The sequence below is a fragment of the Engystomops pustulosus genome, chromosome 7 (genome assembly GCF_040894005.1).
Source record: "Engystomops pustulosus chromosome 7, aEngPut4.maternal, whole genome shotgun sequence".
Taxonomy (NCBI): Eukaryota; Metazoa; Chordata; class Amphibia; order Anura; family Leptodactylidae; genus Engystomops; species Engystomops pustulosus.
In genome coordinates, this window is record NC_092417.1 from 155,363,279 (window position 1) to 155,369,131 (window position 5,853).

The following is a 5,853-nucleotide window of genomic DNA, read 5'->3' on the forward strand; positions in this document are numbered from 1 at the left end:
GTGGGTTTTTCTGTTTTGTTTCCTTTCTTAATTTTTGGTTCACAGGTTTTATTTGCATGGAAGAACCTGAAACATGTAAAGGCCTCCTGGAGTCTGGTTAATTGGTCAGCTGCTCACATCTCCACTAGTAAATTCTGATTCTTCTCCCCAACCACAGTGTATGAGTTGTACCTAATGTACCTACGTTTCTGCAGGTAGGTTCACACCGGACACAGATGTTACAAATCTGAAATTTTAAGGGATCTTCCAGCCAAATACTACCGCGTCATCCTTGTCCTATTCTTCACTGACCCCTGCTCATCAGCTGATTTCAGCACCGAGAGAACAGAGAGAAATAGAACTTTGTTCTCTGTGTAGTGGCTGACCATGGAATAATAATAATAGTTATTTATATAGCGCCATCATATGCCGTAGCGCTTTATAATTCATAGGGGGCATGTGCAAATATATTACATTAGAGTACAAATATTCATATGGAACGGTAGGAGTGAGGGCCCAGAGCTTAGTCTAAGGGGGGGGGGACACAAGAGCTATAACGGCTTGAGTAATGGTCCATCCATTCTTTATAAGGGTACACTATTACATTTAATAAATGACAATTCAGCCACTTACCCCACTGTTATCAGCTGCTATCTTTAATGTGCAGCATGTTGTAGAGCAGTGATGGCGAACCTATGACACGCGTGTCAGCACTGACACGCGTAGTCATTTTTGCTGACACGCGGCCGCCCAGCGCCCGCTGTCCCCCCCCCTCCCTGTGTAATGTGCTGCCACAGTGTAATGTGCTACCCCTATGTTAATGTCCCGCCCCCGTCCTTGTGTTTCTGTCCCTGTGTAATGTGCTGCCCCTGTGGTAATGTCCCGCCCCCGTCCCTGTGTTTCTGCCCCCTGCTTACCTGTCCGGCGCCGCGTTGGTCCGCCCACCTTCTGCAACTCCTCCGGCTCCTCCAGGCTGCAATGCGCGCTGCTCGTCACGTGACTGAGGTGACCTGACGTCAGGTCACGTCAGTCACGTGACCCGAGGCGCGCGGTGCAACCTGGAGGAGCCGAGCCGCCTGCAGTAAAGCTACAGGGAAGAAGACATCACTGGGTAAGTATGTAAGTTTATTATTATATTATATTTAAAGGGAGGGTGCTATGGGTAATTTAGTAGTAAAGGGAGGGCGCTAGGGGTGTTTTAGTAGTAAAGGGAGGCCGCTAGGGGTATTGTAGTAGTAAAGGGAGGCCGCTAGGGGTATTGTAGTAGTAAAGGGAGGCCGCTAGGTGTATTGTAGTAGTAAAGGGAGGCCGCTAGGGGTATTGTAGTAGTAAAGGGAGGCCGCTAGGGGTATTGTAGTAGTAAAGGGAGGCCGCTAGGGGTATTGTAGTAGTAAAGGGAGGCCGCTAGGGGTATTGTAGTAGTAAAGGGAGGCCGCTGCTGGACATGTTATTACAAAATTAGGTTTTTCCTAAAGGTGACACAGCACCCGAGTTATGCTCGTTTTTTTGGCGAATTTTGACACACCTAGCTCAAAAGGTTGCCCATCACTGTTGTAGAGCATGAGGAGCAGAGCAGATGATACGATACAACTAGAGATGAGCGAGCACTAAAATTCTCGGGTACTCGTCATTCGAGACGAACTTTTCCCGATGCTCGAGTGCTCGTCTCGAATAACGAACCCCATTGAAGTCAATGGGAGACCCGAGCATTTTTCAAGGGGACCAAGGCTCTGCACAGGGAAGCTTGGCCAAACACCTGGGAACCTCAGAAAAGGATGGAAACACCACGGAAATGGACAGGAAACAGCAGGGGCAGCATGCATGGATGCCTCTGAGGCTGCATAATCGCACCATTATGCCAAAATTATGGGCAACAGCATGGCCATGACAGAGTGACAGAATGAAGCTAGATAGCATCTAAAACATCCAATAATTGACCCTGACACTATAGGGGACGGCATGCAGAGGCAGCGGCAGCAGGCTAGAGAGTGTCATGGCGACATACCCTAAATGGACTCAGGCTTCAAACCAATGGGTGGCAGAGAGGAACCAAAGGAGGTGAGCAAGAAGCGCTGAAATGATTTCCTCTGTGAACAAAAGGTTGACAGTATATTTAGTCGATAACACAGCATGGTGGCGACATAGTGACCAAGTTCCATAACGTATCTGGTGAAACACCCGAAAAATGAGCCTGACACAGCTCGTTTGATAAGGGGACGACATTTGGAGGCAGCCATGGAGAGGACTTCCATTATTAAGAGCGACAGTATGGGGCATCCATATTGCGCTTCTATGATTGCAACTGCAGGTCTCCAGCATGGCGGCGACAGACGCGCCGAGTTCCACTATGTATGTGGTGAAACACCTGAAAATTCTGCCTGACACAGCTCGTTTGATAAGGGGACCATGTATGGAGGCAGTGAACTAGTAGTAGATTAAAGGTGCTGCAGTTAAAACTATGTTAGTTGGATCTTGGGATGGAGCTGGCGCTCCGCTGCCAGGCGAGCTTTCGCCAATCCAAGCCCCTGTCTCTAGGCTACTCCCCAAACAGCACTTCTAAGAACCTTTTGTATAAGATCAAGTGTAGTAGCGTTCTTATAAGTTTAGGATATGGCGGGTGAGGGGAATGTAAACAGATGCGCAAGAAGCGCTGAAATAATATCGGTAAATGGTAAAAGTTTGGCAGTATATTTTGTGGATTACACAGCAGGGTGGCGACAAAGTTAACAAGTTTGATGTGGAATGCCCTGTAATAGCTCTTGGGCGGTGTGCCTTTTATCGCCTAGGCTCAGCAGTTTGCACACCGCCTGCTGTCGCTTAGCGACGGCACTGCTGCTGTGCCTAGAGCTAGCGACTGATGGCGCCATGCCCACGGATGGTAATTCGGAGGAGGTGGAGGAGGGGTGGGAGGAGGAGGAGGTATAGTAGGCCTTTGAGACCTGGACCGAGGTAGGCCCCGCAATCCTCGGCGTCGGCAGTATATGACCAGCCCCAGGGTCAGACTCGGTCCCAGCCTCCACCAAGTTAAGTGTAGTAGCGTTCTTATAAGTTTGGGATATGGCGGGTGAGGGGAATGTAAACAGATGCGCAAGAAGCGCTGAAATAATATCGGTTAATCATAAAAGTTTGCCAGTATATTTTGTGGATAACACAGCAGGGTGGCGACAAAGTTAACAACTTTGATGTGGAATCCATGAAAACAACCCAAATTTCATGCCTGACACACCTCGTTTGATAAGTTGACGATGTATGGAGGCAGCTATATGGACGACTTTTGGAGGTAGCAATGGAGACAACGTGTGGAGGCTGCTATGGAGACAATTTAATTTGGATAGTGCCTGTATGTGGCAGTCCAAAAAAGTTTTCAAACCAGAGGAGCAGGTAGGTGGCCCTCCAGAAAAATGAAATAGATTGAGTGCCTGTATGTGGCACTCCCAAAAATTGTTTAAAACAGAGGACCGGGTAGGTGGCCCTCCAGAAAAATTAAATGCATAGAGTACTATAGCTAGAGCCAGTGGGCCCTGTGAAAAAATAGCCAGTTTCCTCTGCTTTAGTGTACAAAGAGGAGGAGAAGGAGGAAAATGAGGAGGAGGAGTGCATAAATTATTCAGGTTGAGCTTCCTTCACCTGGTGGAGATTGGAAATTATGAGAAATCCAGGCTTTATTCATCTTAATAAGCGTCAGCCTGTCAGCGCTGTCAGTCGACAGGCGTGTATGCTTATCGGTGATGATGCCACCAGCTGCACTGAAAACCCGCTCGGACAACACGGTAGCGGCAGGGCAGGCAAGAACCTCCAAGGCGTACAGCGCCAGTTCGTGCCACATGTCCAGCTTTGAAACCCAGTAGTTGTAGGGAGCTGTGTGATCATTTAGGACGATGGTATGGTCAGCTACGTACTTCCTCACCATCTTTCTGTAAAGATCAGCCCTACTCTGCCGAGACTGGGGACAGGTGACAGTGTCTTGCTGGGGTGACATAAAACTGGCAAAAGCCTTGTAAAGCGTACCCTTGCCAGTGCTGGACAAGCTGCCTGCTCGCCTACTCTCCCTCGCTACTTGTCCCGCAGAACTACGCACTCTGCCGCTAGCGCTGTCAGAAGGGAAATACTGTTTCAGCTTGTGCACCAGGGCCTGCTGGTATTCATGCATTCTCACACTCCTTTCCTCTCCAGGGATGAAAGTGGAAAGATTTTGCTTGTACCGTGGGTCCAGGAGAGTGAATACCCAGTAATCGGTGCTGGAATAAATTCTTTGAACGCGAGGGTCACGGGATAGGCAGCCTAGCATGAAATCTGCCATATGCTCCAGAGTCCCAACACGCAAGAATTCACTCCCCTCACTGGCCTGACTGTCCATTTCCTCCTCCTCCAACTCCTCCAACTCCTCTTCTTCTGCCCATACACGCTGAACAGTGAAGGACTCAACAATGGTCCCCTCTTGTGTCTCGCCAACATTCTCCTCCTCTTCCTCCTCATCCTCCTCCACCTCCTCCGATATGCGCTGAGAAACAGACCTGAGGGTGCTTTTGCTATCAACAAGGGAATCTTCTTCCCCCGTCTCTTGTGACGAGCGCAAAGCTTCCGACTTCATGCTGACCAGAGAGTTTTTCAACAGGCCAAGCAGCGGGATGGTGAGGCTGATGATGGAGGCATCGCCACTGACCATCTGTGTTGACTCCTCGAAGTTACTCAGCACCTGATAGATCAGACATCCACGTCCACTCCTCATTGTAGACTTGAGGAAGCTGACTGACCTGACTACCAGTTCTGGTGGAAGTTGACATCTGGCAGTCTACAATCGCTCTGCGCTGCTGGTAAACTCTGGATAACATGGTTAATGTTGAATTCCACCTCGTGGGCACGTCGCACAACAGTCGGTGAGCGGGCAGTTGGAGGCGGCGCTGCGCTGCCCTGCCCTGAGAGTGGCAGCATCTGTGCTGGACTTCCTGAAATGCGCACAGATGCGGCGCACCTTCGTGAGCAAATCTGACAGATTGGGGTATGTCTTGAGGAAACGCTGAACTATCAGATTTAACACATGGGCCAGGCATGGCACATGTGTCAGTCTGCCGAGTTGCAGAGCCGCCACCAGGTTACGGCCGTTGTCACACACAACCATGCCTGGCTTTAGGTTCAGCGGTGCCAGCCACAGATCAGTCTGCGCCGTGATGCCCTGTAATAGTTCTTGGGCGGTGTGCACTGCTGCTGTGCCTAGAGCTAGCAACTGATGGCGCCATGCCTACGGATGGTAGTTCGGATGAGGAGGTGGAGGAGGGGTGGGAGGAGGAGGAGGCATAGTAGGCCTGAAAGACCTGGACCGAGGTAGGCCCCGCAATCCTCGGCGTCGGCAGTATATGACCAGCCGCAGGGTCAGACTCGGTCCCAGCCTCCACCAAGTTAACCCAATGTGCCGTCAGCGATATATAGTGGCCCTGCCCGGCAGCACTCATCCACGTGTCCGTGGTCAGGTGGACCTTGTCAGAAACGGCGTTGGTCAGGGCACGGATGATGTTGTCTGACACGTGCTGGTGCAGGGCTGGGACGGCACATCGGGAAAAGTAGTGGCGGCTGGGGACCGAATACCGAGGGGCGGCCGCCGCCATGAGGTTGCGAAAGGCCTCGGTATCTACCAGCCTATAGGGCAGCATCTCCAGGCTAAGCAATCTGGAGATGTGGACATTGAGGGCTTGGGCGTGCGGGTGGGTTGCACTATATTTCCTTTTCCGCTCCAGCGTCTGGGGTATGGAGAGCTGAACGCTGGTGGATGCTGTGGAGGATCGTGGAGGCGACGATGGGGTTTTTGTGGCAGGGTCCTGGGCAGGGGGCTGACTATCAGCTGACACAGGGGAAGGAGCAGTGGTGTGCACGGCCGGA